This window comes from Arvicanthis niloticus, chromosome 6, assembly GCF_011762505.2.
Source record: "Arvicanthis niloticus isolate mArvNil1 chromosome 6, mArvNil1.pat.X, whole genome shotgun sequence".
Lineage (NCBI taxonomy): Eukaryota > Metazoa > Chordata > Mammalia > Rodentia > Muridae > Arvicanthis > Arvicanthis niloticus.
Genome location: NC_047663.1, coordinates 34,198,522 through 34,221,456, shown reverse-complemented (window position 1 = coordinate 34,221,456; position 22,935 = coordinate 34,198,522).

Genomic DNA, 22,935 nt, shown 5'->3' with positions numbered 1-22,935 from the left:
AGCAATAAGACAGTAACTAAGACACAATTCTGTTGAGGTTTGGTCTTTTGGTATCTATTGTAAGGCTAAGGACAGGCCCCCAAGACCTGGTTGTCCCAGAGACAGAGAGTCTGCACGTACACCTTGGCCCCAAGTTATTTCTGATTGGTACATAAAAATGCCAACAGCCAATAGCTGAGCAAAAGAGACGTGGGTGGGGTTTAGACTTCCCAGGGTTGGCAGTCAGAGGAGGACCACAAGGAAGACAGGAAGAGGAAGGAGAAGCCATCACAGATTAGGAATAAAGAAAATGTGGCACTGGGAGCTGGCCAATTGGAGTTAAGAGCAGCCCAGATGAAACATAGTAAGTAATAACTCAGGGTTATCAATAGGGAAGCAGGTTCTAATAGCCTAGAGGGTGGATATCTGCCCAGCTCTTGTGCTGTTTAAGGCTTATTATAAATATAAAGGTTGTATGTGTTTTTTATCTGGAAACTAAATGGTCCTAGGCAGGGTAAAAACACCGAGTTGGGATTAAAATTTTCTACTACACAATTCCAGATTATAAAAATTCTTCCCAGAAAGATATCATGGCAGTGGTACTCAAAAACACGTTGCAAATTAATGCACTGATTAAAAGTTTATTCCAGCAAAGAGCAACAGCTGTGTGCTAAATGCACTCACCAAGTGTCTGCCTGAACCCCTACCAAATGGCACGCAGGACTCTGTCAGGCAGTCCTCGTGCCAGCATTTGTTTGGAGTTCCCTAGAGGAACAAAACATATGAAATGAATCTATAGACATTAAAGAGAGTTGGTTAGAATGGCTAAAAGGCCGTGGTCCAGCTAGTCCAACATGGCTGCTTTCTGACAGAAAGGCCAAGAATATGAGAGGTTTGGTCCAGGAGGGCTGGATGTCTCAATTGTCTATGTTGGAATCCCCAAAAAGTACGTCCTAATGGAATGCCTCAGCAGCAGGATAGATGGGCTTGCCAGCAAAAGTGAGACTGAGTAGGCAAAAAAAGCAAAAGTTTTTTTCTTCTGTCTCCTGCTATGTGAGCTATCACCAGAAGGTATAGCCCCAACATAGGGCGGGTCTTTCCATCTCAAATGATCCAATCAAGAAAATCTCTCACAGGTATGCCCAGATGCTTGGGTATTAGTTAATTATAGATGTGGTCACAGTGACCAAGCTGCCTGTTGTCCTCTGTATGGCTGCTGTCTTAGGGCAGTGGAAAACTGGCTTCATGGCTTGCAGAAAGCAAAGGCTGATACAGTTTGAGTATTTTTCTTCCTGTTATAATTCTGGATAGCTTGTTGTCCATCAGCATTTTCTCCATCCATGGTTTCCATCACCTTTCCTACATCGTCCTAAGACTTCAGACAAAATCAAGCAAAGCTTTCTCTCCCATGCCCATTGCCAGACCATTACATCTCACATTTCAGATATGTATTTTTTTAGATTCATTTTATTTTTACGCATGTGTGTCTGTGTACCAGGTGCATGCCTAGTGCCTACAGGGGCCAGAAGAAGACATCAGATCTTCCCTGAAACTGGAGTCATGATCTATTATTTGGGTACTGGGAACCAACCCCAGGTCCTCTGCGGGAGCAGCAAGTGCCTTAACCACTGAGCCATCTCTCCAGCCCCTACTTAAGACTTTATTCTGTGCATATCATCTGCCCCCTACTCTTACTTCCAACATACACAAGCACACATGTGCATATGCGCACATAATGAAAACAAGAAAAGTTTATATCTGACAGATGGCTCAGTGGACAGGGTGCTTGCAGTGCAAACATGAGGACCAGAGATCCCCAAAACCCACATAAACATCCAGTGGGTGGGCCAGCCAACCCATAATTCTGTTACTTAGATGGTGGAGAAGGGAATCCCCAGAACAAGCAGCTTAGCTAGACTACTTCTTATCGATGAGCTCTGAGTTCAACTGAGAAGCCTTCAACGGATTAGGTAGAAATCAATGACAGACTTTTGAGGTCAACCTCAGGTCTCAACATGTACACATACACATGTACACAGGCTCCTGCACTTACAATACATATACACACACACATACACACATGAGCATGCATAAACACACACATACACACATGAACATGCATAAACACACACATACACAAATGTATTACAGAAAAAAAGAATACGATGCATGAAAACTCTCTGGCCTTTTAGAATCTACTTGTGGGAGAAATAGTAAATATACAAGAAATTTAAGAAATTATATAAGAAATTTAAGGTTGACTGGTTGCTTTTTGTCAACTTGACACAAACTAGCATTACTTCGGAAGTGAGAAAGCGCCTCTATCAGATTGGCCTGTGGGCATGTCTGTGGGACATTTTCTTGACTGATGATTGATGTAGGAGGCCCAACCCACTGTGGGCGGTGCCACCCTAGATAGGTGGTCTTTGTTTGTATACATATGCACACGCAAAGCAGGCTGAGCAAGCCGGAGGGAGCCAGCCGGAGGGAGCAAGCCTGTAAGCAGCATTTCTGCTTCAGTTCCTGCCTTTAGTTTCCTTCCTTGGCTTCTCTCAAGGATGAACTTTTAAAATGGAACTGTAAGCCAGGCATTGGTGGTGCATGCTTTTAATCCCAGCACTCTGTGTGCTCGAGGCCAGCCTGGTCTACAGAACGAGTTTCAGAACAACCAGGACTACACAGAGAAACCCTGTCTTAAAAATAAATAAACAAATAAATACATAAATAACAAAGTGTTAGTTTCCTCAGTGTTTTATCACAGAAACAGAAAGTAAACTGGGAGAGTAATAAAGTTTGAGATCAAACTCTACGAGCAAAAAGCAGTAAGAAACAGAAGTGGCCAAGGCTAGAGAGATGACTTAGAAGCAAAGAGTATGTGTTGTCTTTGCAGAGGACCCAAGTGTTCAGAGCCCAGTTCCCATGTCAGGTGACTTACAACCATCTGTAACTTCAGCTCTAGGGAATCCAACATATTCATCTGGCCTCTACAAGTTCCTACACACACACACACACACAAATTAAAATAAAGTATATTAGAATACTCTCTCCCTCCTGTCCCTGTGCCCCAGCCACTTAGTTTCCACCCTGAGGCGTATCCAATACCATTGCTTCTTGTGTGGTCTATATACACACTAAGCCCTCCTCTGTAAAGACGGATAGTATCATTTTACACTCTGTCCTTGTGGTGGTTTGAATAGACATGGCCCCCATAGACTTGTGTGTTTGAATGCTTAGCCCATAGAAAGTGGCACTATTAGGAGGTGTGGCCTTGTTGGAGTGGGTGTGGCTTTGTTGGGGGAAGTGTCACTGTGGAGGCAGGCTTTGAGGTCTCCTATGCTCAAGCTATGCCTAGTGTGCCACACAGTCTCCTGGGGCCTACCAATCAAGATGTAGAAATCTTAGCTCTTTTTCCAGCATGTCTACCTGCATGCTGCCATATTTCTCACCATGAGAATAATGGTCTAAACATCTGAAGTATAAGTCATCCCCAATTAAATGTCCTTCTCTATAAGACTTGCCATGGTGGGGCCAGAGAGATGGCTCAGTGCTTAAGAACACTAATTGCTCTTTCAGAGGTCTTGAGTTCAATGCCCAACAACCACATGGTGGCTCAAAACCATCTGTAATGGGGTCTGATGTCTTTTTCTGATGTGCCTAAAGATATCGACAGTGTACTCACATATATAAAATAAATAAATCTTAAAAAAAAAAAAAAAAAAAAGACTTGCCATGGTCATGATGTCTCTTTACAACAATAAAACCCTAAGACAGTCCTTTCCTCTTAATCTATTTCAAACCCTTCCTAAACACTGTGCACAGTGGGGTAGACTACAGATGTTCTCTAGTTTGTTAATCTAATGCCCCCCCCCCACCAGAGGATTGTAATACTTCCCATCTTTGTAATGAAAAACTTGCCATCCCTTATATAAAAGGTGGAGGCTTTCAACTAGGATCAACCAGGGTTCGAATTTGGCTTATTTCATGCTTATAAGATAATGACTTTGGTTCAGATTTTTTGCTTCCTGTGACTGTTTCTTCACTTGCAAAATGAAGACAATAACACTGAGACTGTCTTGGGAGCTGGGATGGTAACCTAGCTGTTAGAGCATTTTCTGCTGAGTCATGAGAAGTGGAGCCTGGATCCCAGTACTCACAATAGGAGACTCACAAACGCCTGAAACTCCAGCTCCAAGGGATCTGATATCATCGTCTGGTCCCCATGGGCACACATAAACATAAATGTCTGTACACATGCAAATACATGCACACACATAAATAAGCTAAAATATTTTTTAAATAATAATAACCAGGCATTGTAGCACACAGCTTTAATCCCAGAAGTCAGGAGGCAGAGGCAGGTGGATCTATGAGTTTGAGGCTAGCCTGGACTACACAGAGAGACCCTGTCTTGAAAAACCACAGATTAAAATTTTAATTAATTGATTGCATTTTAATTAATTAATCAAAATTTCAATTAGTTCATTAAAAATGCTATTCTGACAATCTTCAGAGGGAGATCAAGTATTAAAAATGTACATATCTGGCCCGAGACTATAACGACACTAACAATATTTGATACATTTTTCAGTGTTTCATTTCATTCTCACAATCCCACTTCCACACATCCCTCAGCTCAGAAAGAAGAGAAACAAGACTGGAACCCAGGGTTTTGTAGCACCAGAGAGCTTTCTGATGCTCAACAAATAGAACCATCAGCATCAGCATCCTTGTTACAACCACAGCCCCCACCTCCATCCCTCATCATCACCATCAGCATCACCCACCTCTGTCCCCATCGCCTCCAGCATCCTCAGCACCACCACACCATCATAACCAACATCTTTATTGTCACTATCACTGTCACTATCCCTACCGGTATCACCATCACAACCAACAGCAGCACGATCATCAGTGTTGTGGGTTGTAGGCCCGTTGATCTCTGAGACAGCCTGTGTCTTGCTTTGTCTCCCGAGTCCCAGTGAACCAGTACAAATCTTTTTCAGAAACTATTGTCTGATTTGAGGCCAGTGCTTCCTCTGACTTCAGCTACATGCATGTGCATATATCAGCTACATGCATGTGCATGTATACACGTACACATATACATAGAGACCCACGAGTCTTTAGTGACCTAAGGATTTAGGATGACCTGTTTGTTGTGACTTTCTGGTCAACAGAGGCTGCTGAGGGGACACACGCCTCCAGAGGAATTTAAGAGGCAGTGTTTCTTCCTTTGCCGACCCCATCAGCATTGGGCCTAGTCAGACAGAGGAGAACAGTAGGCACTTAAGGAGCGGCTACATACCACATGGCAACATTGGCCTTCTGTGCTTCCTCTGACCCTCAAGACAGGTACTCTGTGCTGCACTTACTGACCAGAAAGTGAATCTTCACTGAACTTAAGTGAATTGCCAACCCAGTAAGTGACCGCAGCAAGATTCAGTTCAAGGCTTGGCAGATGAAGCATTTTGATGTTGAGAGAATGCTCGGCAAGTCACCATCCCCAAATAATAATTTGAGAAGCAAAGCTCTTAAAAGCTGCCTCCCTAGCCCCTGCCCCACCAGCCTCCCTGAGGCCATACTAGAAAACCACCAAACCCAACCTCATACCTTCCTTAGAAAACAATCATGTGCGTCTTCAGGACCGATTACTTACATCATGTGACTGACAAGCTTGGAGTCTCCTGGTCCAGCCTTGTCAGGCCAGAGGTTGTACCCCACCACCACCATCACTCAGGATCCATGAGTGTCGTATCCACAGGACATGTAGTAAGGCAATACAGCACTGGTTCTTAACACAGCCACCTAGAAGTGACATCTGTCAACCTTATTCATTTCATCAGCCATGTCAAGGAGCATGCTTCATGTAACACAAGGTGTGGCTGACAGGAACAAGGATACTCACTGTCAGCACCCGTGGCTGCCCCAGGGAGAGGTGCGTTCCTCACCGGCCCCTGACCTGACTCACCTTGTTGCTTGCCTCATCCCACTTCTCTGTCGCCCACTGAGGCACTCTGCCTTTTTTTTTTTTTTTTTTTTTTTTTTTTTTTTTTTGCATTCTTACCCTTCTTCAAAGTCATGAGGGGGCTGGTGAGATGGTTCAGGTGTTAAGAGCACTGACTTCTCTTCCAGAGGTCATGAGTTCAAACCCAGCAACCACGTGGTGGCTTACAACCATCCATAATGAGAGCTGATACCCTCTTATGGGTTGTCTGAAGACAGCTACAATGTACTTATATATAATAAACAAACAAACAAACAAACCTTTGGGCCAGAGCAAGCAGGGCAGCAGCAAGCAGGGCCAGAGTGAGCCAGGCCAGAGTGAAAGGGGGGGGGGGGGAAGAAACCAAAGTCATGAGCGGCAGAGTCTATGTAGCTTTGCGGGCCAATGAAGCTCACTTGTTTGTGTCCCAGTCTTGAGTTGACATTTCAAGGGGTCCTAGTGTCGTAGTCACTGTTCTATTGCTGTGAAGAGACACCATGGCCTCAGCAACTCTTAGAAAATAGAGCATGGCATCTCCAACATCTTGGGGTCTCCAAGGCAATCCAGGCTTCACCTTCACAGTTTCACACAATGGCCTCTATAGGCCTCCATGCAGTGGCATTCCTGCCACATGTCTGGCCTCTGCAGCTGTCCTTAGTCATGGAGGGAGATTCCATAACTCCTTTCTTCTCTCCTTGACTCTAGAGCCAGAACCACATGGCCCAAGCTGCCACATTCTGCTGCTTGCTGAGGCTGGAGCATGGCTTTTGTTCCCTTACATATTCACCTGCTTTCTATTTTCTATGTTTTCCTTCACTGCCTAAGCATGACTGTCCTGGAATTTACTGTAGACCAGGGTGGCCTTGAATGTAAAGATCCACCAGCCTCTACCTTCTGAGTGCTGAGATTAAAGAGTGCGCCACCGCACCTGGATGTAAGGCGTTCTTTAACTCTGTTTCATAAGTTGAAAGCTTAGCTGGGTAGGGTCTTCCTCCAAAGTCACCACCCCCTTTATTCCATTTAATAACAGGCTTTTCTTTAGTCTGTTTCTCTCCTTGAACACAGGACTTAGCTCCATTCCACTTCCTGGTGGTTCCTTTCTCCTCAAATTGTACATTTTGCATTTTTCCTTGCTCAGCTGACTCCTTTTTGTTATAGCTCTTCATCAGAGTGAACACTAATAACCACATGACAGCGTCAATACTCAGCTTTTTTTTTTTTTTTTTTTTTTGAGATTTCCTCTGTTGATACAATCAATCCAAAACTCTTCACTTAAGCCTCAGGTAGATTTTTGGACAAGGATGAAAAGTAGCCACATTCTTTGCCAAAATATCACAAGAATAGTTTCTCAGCCACATATTAATATTCTTCTCCTCTAAAACCTTGCACCAGGCCCCCCGTAGTTCAAATCTCCCTCGGCACCAGTGTCTTCCATATTCCTACTAGGACAGCCCAGTCAGCCCCGCTTAAAGCATTCCACTGCTTTCCAAATCCAAAGAAAGACCACATTCCTCCAAACAAAAGCACGATCAAGTCTATCACAGCAATGCCCCACTTCTGGAACCAATTTCTGTCTTTTGTTGGGTTTTATTGCTGTGAAGAGAAACCATAACCAGGGCAACTCTTATAAAATAAAACATTTAGTTGGAGTTGGCTTACAGTTTCAGAGATTTAGTCCATTACTGTCATGGTGGGAAGCATGGCAGCATCCAGGCAGACACGCTGCTGGAGAAGGAGCTGAGAGTTCTACATCTTGAGCCATAGGCAGCAGAAGTGAATGCCGCACTAGGCCTAGCTTGAGTATCTAGGACTTCGAAGCCCACCCCCACAGTGACACACTTCCTCCAACAAGGCCATACCTTTTAATAGTGCTAGTACCTATGGCCAAGCATTCAAACACAAGAGTCTACAGGGGGCCATTCCTATTCAAACCACGGTAGCTGGAAAGTGTCTCTGTGGCCCTGGGTCAAAAATATCACATAGACAAAAGACCTGGCCTCTCTTCCAAAGCTTTTGTTACCATACAGCAGTCTCTAGACCTTAACTGGAGACCACAGCCTGGGTGGACGGTGACAGAGACAAAACCCCTCACAGCATTATCTGACGGTGGAGCAAGACTGCCTTGTGGTGAGCTGGCTGGTGGCTTTCCACAGTCTCACGGACTGTGGCTACTGATGGAGCCCGGCTCCCCGAACCAGCTATACCTATGGCCAAAGGAGAAAGGAGATGCCTTTGAGGACAGGGACCCAAGGGACAGTCTAAGGACATTCCTCTCCCAAAGTGCCTGTCCTCTTCACTGCCAAGGATCCATGAACTTCCTGCTGTCTAAGGTCACCCTCCGATTTAAGCATTTCCTGAAACTCTCATTTATTTTGTCTTTCTGTTTGTTTTTCTTTGGAGTCTTTTGAGACAGGCTCTCACTGTCTTGGTATGTAGCAAGTTCTGCTGGCCTGGAACTCACTATGTAGCCCAGGCTGGCCCTGCCCTCTGCAAGAGAGGATCACTCACACTATCTCTCTGGGCCTCAGGCACTGACAAGGTCTGCTTGCTCTAGATGTTTTGGGTTAAATGAAACCACAAAATAGTAATCAGGCAATGCATAGACCCTAGAGCAAAGGTGAGAGAAGCCACGAAAGATCAGGATCGGAGAAGGAGGGCAGTTCATCAGTCACACTCAGAGGAGAAAGTCACAGTGTGGCCTTAATCCCTTGATTAAATTAAGGAGGGAATGGGTCTGGGTGGTGAGAAATTACATGAGAAAGTGGATTAAGTGTGATGATACAGGGCTGGTTGCCAGGGAAATGAGGGAGAGGAGACAATCAGACAGACGGACAGACGGAGACTGAGACAGAGAAAACCAGAGAAAGACTGGGAGGGAAACAGAGAGAGAGGCCCCTGCAGAAGCCTGTGGGAAGAGAGCAGTTCAGTTAAATATGACAACTTCTAAGTGACAAGTTAGAACAGGGACGCCAGGGGGCCATCAAGGCTTCCAGAACAATCCAGACACAGAGAGGAAGGACTGCCTGACTTATCACCTGAGGCACAAGCTGACTGGAGACACAGATGATCAGCACCTGGTTTCCTACATAACCTTTCCCTTAGATTGTCCCTGAGCCCCAAAGGCCCTGAGGGGAAGAACCTTGTGTTTGCTCGGAAAGGTCAGGCCATGGGAGTGTTAGGAAGAATTCAAAGTTGTGTAAGTATCTTGCAACAGGGACCAGGGTAGGAAATGGTTAATTCCTGGAACCACACACAGCACACCATGTACTTAAGGAAGTGGCTAGAAACCGGGCAGAGGCAGGAGGAACCTAGTTCAAACCCTGGCTCTGCCTCCCACTGTGAGCTCTTATGCCTGTAAAGTATCAATGGCAAGATCTATATCCTGGTTTGCTGTGGGGATTAAAATAATGATAATGGGGCTGGAGAGATGGCTCAGTGGTTAGGAGCACTGATTGCCCTTCCAGAGGTCCTGAGTTCAATTTCCAGCATCCACATGGTGGCTCACAACCATCTGTAATGCCCTCTTCTGGTGTGTCTGAAGACAGCTACAGTGTACTCATATAAATAAAATAAATAAATCTTTTTTTTTAAATGATAATGGCTACAAAAGATAATTTGGCTGTGCATCCCCGCCCCTTCCATATCTGAGCAGTCCCGCGTGACTGTGGGAGGCTCCTCCCATCACCGTTGGTCTGTTTCTCCTGGGGCATGACTTGTATTGGCAAAGAGCAAAGTGTTTCGAGAACAGCCTTGAAAAAAAAACGATGACAGCTGACTTCTTAGGTGTGCGTGCTCTAGGAAGCAAGAGCCACACTAACAAGCCCAGGCTGGTCTGCCCGCGGATGAGAGACACGTGGCCCAGTTACCTAGGGCTCTCCAATCAACAGCCAGCAAAGCGGCTGTCTGCAGCCCAGTGCCTCTCCAGCAGACCTCCCCCGCCTCAGGCCAAGCTCGCTGCAGAACTGAGGAAACAGCTGTTGTTGAAGACCTGGGTGTAAGGTATGCTGTAAGATCCAGTTGATAGGTTCAGACAGACTTCCACACTCTGAGCAATCGCCAACGGATTTATCTTCCTGTCAAACAATCAACATAACAAGGCAAGAATCTGGGCACTGCCGGGAAGGCTAACACATTACCACAACTCCTGAGAGACAGGAAAATAAATAATGGAAGTCTCACCGTCCTGCCTAGGGGGAGAAAAAAAAAAAAAGCTCCAGCCCTCAGTGCAGATGAGGGGAAGCTGAGGGAGCCAGGATTACCTGAGCTCTCCAGAGTTACACAGAGGCCAGAAAACCAAGGTGGCCAACTCAGTAGTTGAGCTCCAGTGAGAGCTGAGTGCCATGTAGAGAGAGCAAGCCCCAGAGGTGTGCAGGGCCTCCGCTCCAGTATTCAACAGGACATTGACCTGTGCGTGCGTGCGTGTGTGTGTGTGTGTGTGTGTGTGTGTGTGTGTGTGTGTAATGAAACAACCTGACACTCGAGAAAGGTGGGAGAGCCGCTTGTCTCCTGCCTAGAGCCAGAAATAATAGTGAGGGCAAGTATCTTTCCAAATCTGCCTAATGAAAACAAGGCCTGAAAAGACCAGACCGTTAAGTGAGTCTTACAGATAAGTGAGTAAGGACACCTGTGTTCCATCCTCAGGATCCACGTTAAAAAAAAAAAAAAAAATGGGAACATGATGGCTTGGGTTTGTGATCCCAGCACCTGAAGGCAGAAACAGGTGGATCCCTGGCTAGCCAGGCAAGCCTAGTCAGGAGAGCCCCAGGCCAGTGAAAGATCTTGTCTTAAAAATCGCAGTGGCTGGTTCTTGAAGATAACGCCAGAGGTTAACCTCTTACCTCCACATGCACACACATAAATAAACACACACACAAAGTAAGAATACAAATGCAGTGCCCAAGCAAATAACACATTCAGTGACATTCCCACCCTTGCAAAAGCCTAAATAAAATTTGTCCTAGCTGCACATCCACTTAAGACTATGGTTTAAAAGCCAAAACACGGCGTTCAAGAGAGCATCGTTTTCCAGGCTCTGGGAGTGGTTTCTAACACAAGAGTTGTTTCCACGGCTGCGGTGCGGGTCAACCAACCTCTCCGGCTCCGTGCGACAGTATTCATTCAGACCAGAAGATGGCGCTGCTCCTCCACGGGTATTCGAGTACATTCAGGTTTTTGAAGCTTGAGGGTGTGTATACCCAGGACAATGGTGGTAGCTAGGCGCAAGTAATACACAAGGCAGATTACAGGACGGACTACGTTTTCGAGAACCTTACATTGTAGTCATAACGAAGTGTGAAATTGGAACTTCTCCGGGTAGAAACATCAGAAAGTGCCAGACACTGTGCTAGCAGCTGTAGAAACGTTCCTTCCAAAAGCCCAAGCTACTTTCCACAAAGCACACAGAGACCAAAACATCTCTTTTTTTTCAGGAACTGGAGGGATGGCTCAGTGGTCAAGGCTTGCAGAGAATGAGAGTTCAGTTCTCAGCATTCACATCAGGCAGCTCACAACCAGGACACACACACACACACACACTTTACAATAAATAAATATTTTTAAATTTTTTAAATATTTTTTCAGCCTGTGTGATGATACATGGCTATAATTTGAGCTACTAGGGAAACAGACAATAGAATAGCAAGTTTGAGCAACTCAATGAAACTATCTCTAAAGAAAAATTTAAAAGGTCTGAGTTTGTAGCACAGCAGTCGAATGCTTCCCTGGGGTACCAGGGCACTGGGTTCCATCCTCAATCTGCCACTACCAACAATAAAAATATATATTGTTATGTACACTGTAAGTATGCGTAACTTTTCTTTGTCCACTTAAAAAATACATATAAAAATAAAAACAGGCCTGATATGATCGCTCATACCTTTAATCTCAGCATTCAGGGGGTAGAGGCAGGTGGATGAATCTCTGTGAGTTTGAAACCAGCATGGTCTAGGTGGTCTAGGCAGTGAGTTGTAGGCCAGCCAAGGATATGGAGTGTGATTGCCTCAGAGAGAGAGAGGGAGGGAGGGAAGAGGGAGAGAGAGAGAAACAGAGAGAGAGAGAGAGAGAGAGAGAGAGAGAGAGAGAGAGAGAGAGAGAGAGAGAGGTTCGAAGCCTGTTAAAACTAGCGTTTGCAGACTTGGTTTCCGCTTCTCTGCGTCCTTCCGAGCATAAGGTACTTGATTAACAATCAACAAAAGAGAACTGCAACTTGTCTTAGTCTGGATTTTATTTCTGTGAAGACACACCATGATCACGGCAACTCTTTTTCTTTTTTTGGTTTTGTTTTTGTTCATTTGTTTTTTTGTTTTGTTTTTGGTTTTTTTTGGTTTTTTTTGTTTTTTTTTTTGTTTTGTTTTTTGGTTTTTCGAGACAGGGTTTCTCTGTGTAGGCCTGACTGTCCTGGAACTCACTCTGTAGACCAGGCTGGTCTCGAACTCAGAAATCCGCCTGCCTCTGCATCCCAAGTGCTGGGATTAAAGGCGTGCGCCACCACCGCCCGGCTGATCACCGCAACTCTTTCTTATAAAGGAGACCCTTAATTAGAACTGGCTTACAGTGCAGAGATTTAGTCCATTATCATCACGTCAGGAAGCACGGCAGCATGCGGACAGACATGATGCTGGATGAGGAGCTGAGAGTTCTACATCTGGATCCGCAAGCAGCAGGAAGAGATGGTGGGCCACTAAGCCTGGATTGAGTTTCTGAGACCTCAAAGCCCCGCACCCTACTGACACACTTCCTCCAAGAAGGCCACGCCTACTCCAACAAGGCCACACCTCTCGATAGTACCAGTCCCTAGGACCCTCTGGGGCCATTTTCATTCAAACTACCACACAACTGCAGATGGAAACCTAAAAGTTAACCAGAATGTCAGGACCAGAGAGGGTACTGTCCAAACGCTACAATTCCTACTTAGAAAACGAGGTCTTAAAAGAGGTAGCAAGAAAACAGAATCTGGCCCAGGGCAGGTGCTCTCCAAACATTTGCTAAAATGAATGAAACGTTTCTGCCTGTATGTCACTCGGCAACACAGTGGTTTCCGTCTCCACTTTATAAGTGAGAAACCCAAGATTGTCCATAGAGGTCTGACGCAAACTTTAAACCTTTCTTTTGTTTAAATGTAGGTGTGCTCTGTCTGCACGTACACCTACATGCCAGAAGAGGGCATCAGATCCCTTTATAGAAAGGTCATGAGCGACCAAGAGGTTGCTGGGAATTGAACTCAGGACCTCTAGAAGACCAGCCAGATGAGATGAGCAATCTCTCCAGCTTCTGACCCAAACTTTAAACAGCACAGAGGCAACACCCAGCTAGGTGTGACCAGGTGTGTAACTAGGTGTGACCAGGTGTGATGGGGTGTGCCTCTAATCTCAGCTTTTAGGAGATAACAGCAGGAGGGCTGGTTCAAGGCTACCCTGGTCTAGTTAGCAAGTTCAGGGTCATGCATAGTGGCTGAGAGTTCTCACATACTCATCACAGGAACTATAACTTGGAACCAAAGGGGGGGGGGAAGTGGCATTAGTGTTTGAATTTAATAATTTTTAAATTTGAATTTAAATTTGAATTTAATAATTTTAATAATTTAATTTAATAATTAATTTAATAAATTTAATAATTTAATAATTTAAATAATTTTGCAATTTTTATAAATTTGCGTTTAGCTGTAGTCACACTCACCACGTAGGAGCTCTGTGCACATATTAACCCCTAGTTTATACCCAAGTGATATATTCTAACAAAATTAATTTAGCACCAGGTTAAGCCACTTCTTAGCTCAGGCTGACCTTGAACTTATGATCCTCCTGCCTCAACCTCATGAATACTAGATTAATCAATGGCATCACCACCACACCTGGCTCATGTTTTTCCATCCAGTAGATTGTATGGGGCCAGTGAGACGGCTCACTTCCTGCCGATTCTTAGTTTGATCCTTGGGACCCAGATAGTGGAAGGGAGGAACTGACAACACCTAACATCATCCTCTGACCTCCACACAAGTGCTTACACACACACACACACACACACACTATTAACAAATGTAATTTTTAAATTAAAAATAGAAAGGATTCTATATACAGTGAAATTAGAGAATCTAACTCTGGATCACTCTGCTTCCCCGAGGAGTGGGCAGTGAGAAGAGCAGAGGAGCAGAGTCAAGACAAGGCCTTGCCCTCAGGTACACAGGTACTAGGAAATGTTGACACATCCAATGTACATAACCAGTTGCATAAATAGTGATTAGTATGTATCTGTATAACCGAGAGGGCACTTTGAGGGCTGGAGATGTGATGTGGTTTAAGGAATGAGGGAGTGGTGAGCATATCTCTCTCTCTCTCTCTCTCTCTCTCTCTCTCTCTCTCTCTCTGTGTGTGTGTGTGTGTGTGTGTGTGTGTAGCATTCTCCAAAGCACTTGCTCACTCTGGTAAGTGCATGACTGGCTATGGCTTTGTTGCCACAGGTCAGCAACCCAAGGAATTTAAATAAAAAGCGATGAGACTCTTTGAAGTGTGTCTTCCACTGAGCGTGTGGTGCTTTTGCACACATTGGAAACGCTGAAAGACCTTTGTTGTAAAAATTATTTAATCCCAACCCAGAGTATCTACCCTGCCTTTGACCCATTAGTTCCCGGATAAAAGACACACACAGCCTTTATATTTACAACAGCCTAAAACAGCACAAGAGCTGGACAGTTGCCTACCTTCTATGCTATTAGAGTCTCCTTTCCTATCTATAACCCCAAATTATTACTGCTTACTGTGTTTCATCTGGGTTGCTCTTAACTCCAACTGGCCAGCCCTCAGGGCCACAACTTTATGACCTAATCCTTGGCAGCTTCTCCTCCTGCACCTACACCACCACCACCACCACCAAATCCTCCTCCTCCTCCTCCTCCTCCTCCTCCTCCTCCTCCTCCTCCTCCTCCTCCTCCTCCTCCTTCCTCTTCTTGTCTTCTTGACAAGAGTCCAGGTGGGAAAAGAACTTTAAGAGGAACAAAGATAGAAGCCATTTTCATGACCAACGACCTGGATTTATTCTGTAAGACCTGAGTCTCTAAATTAAGCTGAATTTAGAGATGGACTACTTTGTTTGGCAGAGGGAATCCCAATGTGAGGGAGTGTTCTGGCTGGTGTTGTAGTCAGCGCAGCTGAAGGGAACCTCAAGTGAACACTGGGAAGGATGTCCTGAGGGCAAGGCCCCCACCCATCCGAGGCTCCATCTTTCTCTGATCTCAGTTCATTTCAAGGAAGAACGTCTACATTGAAGGGCTTTTTGCTCCTTAAAGGTAACTCCTAGAAAATTGTTTCTCCAGGACCAACACCAGGAAGTGGATACAGCTGTGGTCTAAGTAGGTCAGACTATATCTTAAGCTCACCGCACAAGTTACTGGTATCATAAGCATTGTTTGCCTGGGACTGGTTTTGAAGGTAAAGATGCAACATTAAGTGGGTCAGGAAGAGTATACTGAGGCCAGACACTGTGTGACAGGATTTTTGTTTCTGCACAGAGGCCCTGAAAAGATATCGTATGAAGCAGTAAGGTAAAGCCATGGTAACAATAGAGACCTCAGAGTATTGGAGATGCCAGAACCATTGTGTGTCTGCCAAGGAAAGCTGCAGGTGAGAGGGTATGTGGCCTAAGCCTCAGAAGCCATATACAAGGAGGCAGAGCTGTGGGGTGGGGCTACCCGATCCTTTGAAGGCCCAGAAGGCTACATTACATGCCCCAGATGTTAGACACTGGAACTACAAGACTTGGTGTTTTCCCTGCTGGGTTTTAGTTTTCTTTTGGGGCACTGCTCATTTGCTATGCCCCTGGCCTTCCATTCTGGAATAAGAAAGTTTATTTGTTCTATTGTATGTTGAAAGTATAAAGCTTGGGGACTGCAGAGATGGCTCAGCAGTTAAGAGCACTGGCTGCTCTTCCAGAGGACCCTGGTTCAATTCCCAGCAACCACATAGCAGCTCACAGCTGTCTGTGACTCGTTCCAGGGGATCCAACACCCTCACACAGACATACATGCAGGCAAAACACCAATGCACATAAAATGAACAATAAAGAAAGAAAGCATAAAACTTACTTAATTTTATTTGAGCTCAAAGTTGAGAAAGTTTGGACTTCTAAAATACTGGAATTTTTAAAGACTATGGTGTGCTGGCTAGTTTTATGTCAACTTGACACAAGCTAGAGTCATCTGAGAGGAGAAAACCTCAATTAAAAAATTCCTTCCAGTCGGCCAGTGGTGGCACACGCCTTTAATCCCAGCACTTGGAAGGCAGAGGCAGGCGGATTTCTAAGTTTGAGGCCAGCCTGGTCTACAGAGTGAGTTCCAGGACAGCCAGGGCTACACAGAGAAACCCTGTCTCAAAACAAAACAAAACAAACAAACAAACAAACAAACAAAGAAAATTCCTTCCAGAGCTGGAGAGATGGCTCAGTGGTTAAGAGCACTGACTGCTCTTCCAGAGGTCCTGAGTTCAATTCCCAGCAACCACATGGTGGCTCATAACCATCTGTAATGGGATCCAATGCACTCTTCTGCTGTGTGACTGAAGACAGCTACAATGTACTCATATAAATAAATAAGTAAATAAATAATATTTTTAAAAAAGCAATTCCTTCCATAAGAATGAGCTGCAGGCAAACCTGTAGAGTGTTTTCTTAACGTGTTTGATGGGGGCGGGCTCAGCCCCTTGTGGGCGGTACCATGCCTGGGCAGACGGTCCTGGATTCTATCAGAAAGCGGACTGATTGAGCCATGAGGAGCCAGTAAGCAGCACCACTCTGCCATGTCTGCATCGGCTCCTGCCTCCAGGTTCCTACCCTGTTTGAGTTCCTAATCTGACTTTCTTTGATGATGAACAGTGACACGGAAGTATAAACTAAATAAACCCTTTCCTCTCCGAGTTGCTTTTGGTCATGGTGTTTCATTACAGCAATAGTGACACTAACTAAAACACTATGGGGACTTTTAACCCTGAGCTATATGTTACAATATGAGATAATCAGGAGACCTTGGAGACAAGGGGTGGAAGGTTGTGGCTTAAAGTGATACATTTGAGAAGGGTTATGGTTGTGATGGTTATTTTTGTTTTAGACAGGGTCTCACAATGTAGCTCTGGCTGGCCTAGAACTTGCTATGTCTGGCCTTAGCTCACAGAGATTCATATGTTGAGATCAAAGGTGAGATGCACGTCACACCCTTCTGATAGTTACTTTTCCTAGGCAGATAGGCAAAGGTTGTCACCTGGGTTGTCTTGATTAGCTTGGCCTGTGGGCAGGTGGGTAGAGGGCTGTCTTGATTACCTTGAGGTGAGAAGAACCCCCAGTGTGGAGAGCACCATTCCCTGGGTTTGAGTCCTGGATTGTCCTGGGCCATGGTCCTGGGTTGTACAAGAGGAGCTAAGCACAGGCAAACATGCTTGCATTTCTTCTCCCTCTCCTCTTGACTGTGCCTCTGACTCGGCTGCTTCAAGTCTCTGCTTTGACTTGGCTGTGATAACCAAATAAACCCTGTCTCTCCTGAAGTTGCTTTTGTTCCAGCATTTTACCATAGCAACTGTCAACTTGACAGAATCTAAAATAACCTAGAAGACAAAGCCTTCACGAGGTCACTGAGGTGGGAAGGCCCACCTTATCTATGGGGAACACCAGTCCAACACTCATCTCTGCTTGCTGACTGAAGGCGATGTGACCGGCTACCTCAAGTTCCCGGGACTCCGAGCTGAGGCTTTGTCACAGAAACAAGTAACTAATGCAGTTAAAATGGGGGCAAAAGCATAAGTTCAGGGCTTCAATTCCCAATACTAACTGCATGGTAACAGTGACCCTGAGAGAGGGCCTGCCTGCTCCACACATTTCTGGGCATCTGATACACAGCTTTTGAGGTAGCAAATGCCTTTCTCAGCACCTGCTTGTAAAGACCAGAAGCCATTTACCCCCGACTGTCAGCGCCAGCTCTCTCGCTGGCCCACATTCAGGAAATAGCTCTCCCAGTTTATCATCATTTAGTTCTCGGGATCTTGTCTTTCCCTTCCACCAGATGTCACTCCATGGTGACATTATACAGCAAAACCTAGTAGTGAGCTCTGAGTAGCATTAGTAAGATATTTGCATTTCACAGGACAAGGGAACCCACGTAATAAATAATCTGTTAGACTATTTTGTGGAATTTCTGGGCGTCCAGTAGCCTGAGTAGGCTATGTCAAGATTTCCCTTCCAGAGCAAATGGTAAGTTCTTGCATTGGGCCCTTTGTATAGCTGGGGGTAGGGGAAGAAAAAGGAAAACCTTGAGGACACAGTGGGCCTCTTTGGACTTTGGAGGTCAGATCTTTGTCACTTGTGGCCAGGGGTTGCAGCACAGAGGCAGACTGCTTGCCTATTATGAGGCCCTGGGCTCCATCCAGTATCACAAAAAATAATAAAAACTTACCATCTGTGAGAGACTTGCTGAGTGCACCATTCACTCCCCGAGGGTCTCTACCATTGCTGGATTGGAGACCATCCCAAGATGGTCATCTCTGTATCAGGTCTTGGCTGCTGCCCAGGGTGTTGTCACTATTCAGGCTACCTGACCCAGGTGCTTGCCGTACCAGTAACAGAAGCTGAGCCCCGAGGCTCCACCCAACAAGACTTTGTGTGCACCCTTTTTTGTCTTGTGTATATATGCTACACCCTTACTTCCCTCCTCCTTCTCCCCTACCATAAATGTGTTCATAGCAGCTAACTGCATCTCTGCTGAAGTTTGCAGATGAAGCAAGAGCAGCTAGCAGGGGCTCTTACTTATCTCCAGTTGTCCTCAGGGCTGTGCTGTGACAGACAGAAGTGTGGCTGTTTGCCTCTGTAGAGATTGAGTTTAAGGAGCTGTGTGAAGACCAAGCTGGAAAGACACACACTGGGATGGCTCATCACATCACATTGAACTGGATGACCTTGACCAGTTACCACAAAACTGCAGCTTGCTGTGAAGGAACTATTTGGCCGCCAACTAACAGTATGTGAATGACACTATCCTGGATGATGGGAGCAACCTGTAGAGGCCTGGGGTTTCCCTGAAGAGATCTCACCTGTGGAGCTCCAGCCTGAGCTCCCAGCCTGTCCTTCCTCACAGCCTTCAGCCAGCCGCGCCCCCCCCCCCCCCACACATATTTAAGGCAATTCCTTGCAAGGGACTTAGCTAGATAGGCGACTAGTGGCCAAGACAACCTACGAGGGCTGCTGCTGGCTGTTTCTAGAGTAGAAGTGACTTTGATATAAAACATCAGAGAAAATCTTGCTTCCCTGGAGAGTCGAAGGTTGGCTTTCACCAGAATAAGACGGGCATGGCCAGTCCCAGGAACTCAGAGGATTGCTTTGATAGAAGAGTCAAGCAATGACTCAAAGTCACACTCCTCAGTGTTTAGTGCATTCGTGTTCAACCCTCCGTACTGTACCAGAGTATTTCACAGCCACTTTTTATTTTTTGTGAATTTCACACCATGCACTCCTAGAGTCTGCCCTGTGTCATCGAGACCCTGTAGTTTTGGATCTGTAAGACCCGCCCCTTCATGCACTTCAGCGGTTCGTTAATGGAGATGTTGGAGTGGGCCAATTCAAAGCCCTGGATCTGGGCCTGAGAGGTCTCTGAGCTGGTCAACCAGTCAGCTGTCCCACTCTCATGCCCTTGGAGCAAGCTCATCAGTGACCGCCACATCCAGGGCCAGCTCCACTGAGCTGCCCAGGTGAGGTGCAGGGCTGGCTCTCCTGAGTGCTGCAGCAGGAGGATCAGGGCCAGCTCCCCTGCCTGCCATTGGTGGCAAGGGCTTGCCCATGACACTGCACATATACAGCCACTTTGGATGATGCCAGTACCAGCTTCTTCTAACTGGTTAGAAATACCACCTATTCTAACACCAATTGCACTACAGAGGGGAACCAAAGAAAGAGGGAGCAGTCACCTTCCGTAGTAGTTCTGGAATAGTGAGTCCAGCAAAAGCGGCTGGATTGGAGGTTGGCCAGGTATGGTCCAGTCAAATCTGGCCCCACTGTCTGCTTAAAGGTTTACTGGAAGAGTGATGTTCACTTATTTACATATAACCACCGCTTTCTGCTACAATGGCAGTTCGGTAGATGTGGCAACTACATCCAACTGCAAGATAGCCGCACAAAAATGTGGATATAAATGTTAATAGCGGCACAGTTTTCAATAGCAAAAGAAAAAAAAAATCCTTTAACAGTGAGCAGAATGTAGTGAGTCTGCTTCATGGAACAGTACTTAGCCAGAAAGATAAGTCATGGCAAATCAGGAACACACTAAGAAGCTAGACTCAAGAGCTAGATATTGCAGGATTCTATCTGTGCAGAATGTGACTAAGCAGATTCTGAGACACAAAGTATTCATTTATTATTAGTGGGCTGGAGAGACAGTTCAGTTTGTACAGTGCTTGCCACACCAGCGTGAGGACCTGAGTCCAATTCCCTGGGATCTACATGTTAAAAGTCAGGTGAAGGAGCTGGAGCATTAGCTCCACAGTTAACACTGGCTGCTCTTCCAGAAGACTTGGGTTCAACTCCCAGCACCCATCCAGTCACTAATTCCAGGTCCAGGGGATCTAATATGTACTATAGGCACAATACATACATATATTGTGCAGACACGCATATCTCCAAAGCACCCTTAATTATTTTTAAAAATTTTTAATGAATTAGAAAACAAAAAGATGCAGTGGTACATGTTAGCAATCCCAGCAGAGGGGAGGCAGAGATAGGATGGAGACGGGGACTCGCTAGCCACTCAGTCTAGCCAAGTTAGCAAACTCCAGGCTCAGTGAGAATTAAGGAAGTGATGGGGACACCCAGTCTCAACCTCTGAGCTCCACACTTGGGCATATGCACTGTGGATCAGTGTTTTCTAAAGGCTGAAAGGGCAGCAGGAATTGACTGCAAATAGCTATAGGGTTTCTTTCAAGGGGGACATAAGTGTTCTGGTTTACACAAGAGTGTATCTGAGATCTACTAAAACCCCGGGCTGTGTACCAGCAGAGCAATTCACATCCCACTTGTCCTAGCATGACTTTATGTCTGTTTCTGTTCCTGGGCTTTCTCCCACGTGCATACAAGTGTGTAGAGAAGGAGAAAGCTGGTGTAACGCGTGTGAGAGCAATCTGAGTTCCCTCAGAATCCCATCTCCTCTGGCTTTATTAGGCAGATTACCTTCATTTCAATGATCTTTCTGATTCAAAGCACTTTGACAGAGGATCCACTGGGTCCTCAGAGCCACACTGCAGAAGAGGCAGTTTCTTCACGCACAGGTGGTTCAGAAAAGCCGAATGACTTGCCCACACGCAGTGGACAGGGTCTGGTGCCCTTTACACATTCTCCCCACAGCATTGCTTAAACATGTTGGGCCTCTCTAAAAAGCCTGAAACCAGGTAGGCAGGTGTCACAAGCAGGAAGCGGGCAGTACCAATCCTCCTCAGCCTCAGGCCTATCAACACAGCAGCCTCTGTTGATGTTTTTGTGTATTGATGTGAACGATGAGTTCACATCCAACAGACACAGGCAGCCTGACCTTCAGTGAAGAGGTCTTCAGTTCAGGGGAGACAAAAGAGATCAGAATTAGAGGAGTGGCCTCTCTCCCAAGACAGGCCTTACAAGGGGGTAGCTCAACCCTTGGGAGGAAAGGTAAGTATGGGAAGGGAAACACCTTATCCTTCCTGCCCTTGGTCAAGCCATTCATTACCTAACTTAGGGCTAGGCCTAAACCTTAAGATGTGCCAGTGAGAATCCCACCACTCCTGCATTGTAAGCTGTAAACTGTACCTTTAGCAGTGCTAACAGCTGAGTGGTCTAGAATGATTCAGTTTGCTCATCCCAAAGTCATCTGACTAATGACCGCTCTTGAGGGCTCAAGCAATGTTTTAAAAATGAAATGTATCTTATTCCTCTCCCAGAGCTGGCAAGCAAGATGATCTAAGCCTTGCTATCATCCCTCCAAGATTCTTCCAGAAGGCCAGGTGACCCCCATCAAGGGGGCTGCCTAGACTGGCGTATGCTGCTTCCATCTGGCCAGGAAATACTTTTCTAGCACTTGCTGCAGATGGGCACAGCTATGCTTCAAGATAAAGCAGTGGGAAATGTGGGCAGAGAAATAAGCAGGGCAAGCTGGCATCCTATACAGAATGAAAGGGGTCAAGGCAATGGTGGAGGGAGGACGCACCATTCTGCATGCTGTCCAGGTGTCCAGTATTTGAGCAAAGGCTAGAATAGCTATACCTTAGGCCTAGGCTAGAGGTCACAGCTCAGGGACAGGAGACTGTCAGCCACACTATGGACACCTCCTACCTACTGTTACACTGATAGTTCTCTGCTGGCTACCCTTCACTCATGCCCAGTGCTCTTATTCTCTAGGGGGAAAGGACTGACTCTCCCCACCCCCAATACCCTTCTCAAAGGGCTAGAGGAAGCTCCACGACTGAAACACAAGTGGAGTCACTTTTTTTCCATCCCACCTGGCCGAAGCTTTGAGTGCCCGATTCTTTGAGTGCAAGAATCTCAGTTCCTGTCTTTCTTCCACAGTCCCATGTGACCTTATCATTCCCTTCTAGGGCTCCACAAGGTGGTGTCCAGGAAGTCCTACAGAATGAGACTAGACTTACCTGTGTAGGAATGTGTTGTCACGGGTGACATTTGGAGCAGAAATAGCTAACTTCAGGTCCTTCAGTCCCCTCATCTCTGCTAAAACTTGAATAGAGCCCTTGCCCTAGAATACCCAAGGCTCCAGCTCTCTCAAGCAACAAGGCAGGACCTACAGACAATTAATCCTTTGGTACCTTACTGTTCCATAGTGTTCCCTTCTTTCACCCAACTTCCTACCTGAAGCCCCGCCTACCTCCCACTCTCATTGAAAGCACTCCCTTCTACACCTCACCTGCCCCAACCACTGGGCAGCACTAACAGCATCAGGCCCACAACCCTTCGTTCCCAAAGAAACCCAACAG